Source organism: Gracilinanus agilis, chromosome 4 (genome assembly GCF_016433145.1).
Source record: "Gracilinanus agilis isolate LMUSP501 chromosome 4, AgileGrace, whole genome shotgun sequence".
Classification (NCBI taxonomy): Eukaryota; Metazoa; Chordata; class Mammalia; order Didelphimorphia; family Didelphidae; genus Gracilinanus; species Gracilinanus agilis.
The window spans coordinates 211,407,567-211,410,716 of record NC_058133.1 but is presented as its reverse complement, the minus strand read 5'-3'; the positions used below and the strand labels follow the sequence as shown (position 1 = coordinate 211,410,716).

The following is a 3,150-nucleotide window of genomic DNA, read 5'->3' as shown; positions in this document are numbered from 1 at the left end:
TCACGTGTGGGTAACTCATCTCCCCTCCCCATTAAGGTAGGTGGGGATGACATCATCTCTGATAGTAGAGTTTTGACTATGAATGGGCCAGAGCTAATTCTATTAACACAAGCCCAAATTTGGACTCAGGTCCTCCCATCTCCAGGCTTGACTTTCTATCCACTGAACCACCTAGCTGCCTCCATATTGTGGAAGTCATTGCTGTTGTTTGGCCATGCCCAACTAACTTTATGTGGGGGTTTTCTCGGACAAAGATACTGGAGCATTTTGCCATTTCCTTTTCTGGCTTACTGGACAGATGAGGCAACTGAGGCAAATAGGGATAAAATAATTTGCCCAAGGTCACACACACAGGCAGAATTTGAACCCAGACCATTCTGACTGTAGGCGTGATGTTCTATCCACTGCTCCACCTAGTTGTCTGGAATTAGGAAGATCTGAATTCAAATCTGATCCAATACTTCCTTCCCAGTGTGACTCTGAGAAAGCTATTTAATCCCTCCCAACTTCAATTTCCACATCTGTAGAATGAGGATAATTGTAGCATCAACTTCCCAGGGCTGTGGAGAGGATCCAACAAGCAAACATATGTAAAGAAATCAACAAACCTTAAAACACTTTATAAAGCACCCACCTTGGCAGGCCATGCACTAAAATTGGAACGATTCAGAGAACGTTAGCACAGCCCCCATGCAAAGATGACACACAGATTCCTGAAGCATTTCATATTTTTTTTTAAAAATCCATATCAATGTGAGCTATTATTATTAGGAGAATGGTTTGAGCAAAGACATTGTGATGTTATTTGGCTGGAAGGGAGTGGGAGTAACACAGGTAGGGGAACGGAGGGAGGAATGAGTTTTGGAAAGGGGTTTAGTTGGCAGCATCTGAGCTTTACTATATGGACAAGGTACTTACTTTCTCTAAATCTCATTTTCCTCACCTGTAAAATGGGTTTTGAACTAGATTATCTCTAATATCCTATTTTAAGTCTATAATCATATTCACATTAAGCAGGTTGGTTTGTCTAAAGCTACAGGGCTGATTTCCATGCATTTTTGCTAACCAGCCTCCCCAACTCTTAGCTGCCCCCTCACACACATATATTCTATCCAGTAAATAAATTTAACCCTCTGCTAACCCTAAACTAAGATGACTAGATTATCTGTTCCCTGGCAATCAAGCTATGTTCCTAATACTATTTAGTAGTAAGGTCATTAGGATATCAAGTTCTTTGGGGATGCCGATTCCGCCATCAAATTCATAACTCTCTATTCTCTATTCATTATTGGAATTCCTTCTGGCTCTGTCGTCTGAGAGTCGAGAGTCGGTGTGATCAGATGGACAGAGTGCTGGATTAGAATCCAGGAAGACATAGGCTCCAACCCATCTCTGACGTTTACTAGGTATATAACCACAGGCAAGTCATTCAAAGTCTTTAAGCTTCAGATAACCCTCAGGATCATAGAGATAAGGAAACTGAGTCCCAAATACATTAAGAAGACAAAGTAGATAGATAGATTTTTGAGTGGCCCCACTTTGTCTTTCCTAGACAGATCCTTGTCAGATGTGAGGATACTAACCCTTACCTTAACAACCTGAAACCCTCTTCAGAACTAGCTTCAGAATCCTAGCTCTCATTTGTCCCTGCTCCGGAACCCTAGCTCTCATTTGTCCCTGCTCCAGAACCCTAGCTCTCATTCGTCCCTGCGTCAGAACCCTAGCTCTCATTTGTCCCTGCTCCGGAACCCTAGCTCTCATTTGTCCCTGCTCCGGAACCCTAGCTCTCATTTGTCCCTGCTCCAGAACCCTAGCTCTCATTCGTCCCTGCGTCAGAACCCTAGCTCTCATTTGTCCCTGCTCCAGAACCCTAGCTCTCATTCGTCCCTGCGTCAGAACCCTAGCTCTCATTTATCATGGTTGCCTCTACACCCATTTGTCCTAATATCATGTTTGTGGGGAGGAGATCATGCCTGTACCCTTCTCATGATTTCTGGTCTTCTCCCTCTCTACCACCAACACTATTCTTGCAAAAGAACAAAAGACTTCCATTGGAACCCACTTTCCCATCCCACAACTTCCCCCTCCTCCCCCTCCCCATCACAGACACATTGCATAGCCAGTGACCTCATCAAACAAATGCTCAAGTGGGTTCTGTCCCCATGGCAACGAGCTGAGCCAATGAAAGGTAGGGATGAGGATGCTGAACCAGGAAGTGGGATCAGGCAGGTGGGAGGGTGGTGGCGGGCATCGAGGCTTTATTGAACAAACAAACAGCACTGGGAAGGCAGAAGTCAACTGACAAACCTGTTTGCTGTATGCAAAGAGTCTTTCTTAAAAGAAATAGGCTGTGAAAATTCCCCTTAGCTGAATAAATAATGCACACACATGTGGGAAAAAGACAGAAAGAAAGACAGTTAGGCAAATCTAAGATATAGACAGATTTTCGTTCACTTCTAAATGGAAAGTTTTGAGATGAGGAGGGGGAAATGCACCCAGCACCTTTTCCTTTGGAGATTTAGACACAAGATGGCAGGGACCACTGCCAGGTTACATCTGCATAGAGAATGAGTAGGCCAACAGACCACCACCATCGAGCCTCCATCCTTGGCAGTCAAGATCCTTCTATTGGAACCCTGGTGTTCATATAAGTTACTGCCTCAACTGACTCCTCCATGCCTTGATTCTTATTCTCATTCCCTGGATGGTCTTCATGGGGCACATATGAATTAGATCTGATTGCTCTTCAGGTAGCACCCAGGCTCAGGGAAGAGACCTCTGCTTCACAGGGGAACTTATTAATGCTCAGCTTTCAGATTAATGCTCAGCTTTCAGATTTCCAGAACTTATTAATGCTCAGCTTTCAGGTAGCTGTGTCCACTTTGAAAGAAAGTGAAAGGAATTAAAATGAAAGATTCATGTTAGGTCTGGGTTATCCACAATGATTTTTTTTAACCTTCATAAAAAGTCAGACAATTCACCTTAACACATGCTTAGTGGGTATGAGTACTTTCTAAGATGGATGAACAGAGGAAAAAAAAGAAGGAAGGAAGGAAGGAAGGAAAAGAGGGAGGGAAGAAAGGAGGGAGGGAGGGAGGAAGGAAGGAAAGGAGAGAGGGAGGAAGGAAGGAAAGGAGAGAGGGAGGGAGA

The 3,150-nt window shown here is 44.0% G+C and overlaps 1 pseudogene; it reads left to right on the top strand.

The window, feature by feature from the left end:
• Positions 1 to 637: 637 nt before the first annotated feature.
• Positions 638 to 733, top strand: LOC123248152 (annotated as a pseudogene).
• The last annotated feature ends 2,417 nt before the right edge of the window (positions 734 to 3,150 follow it).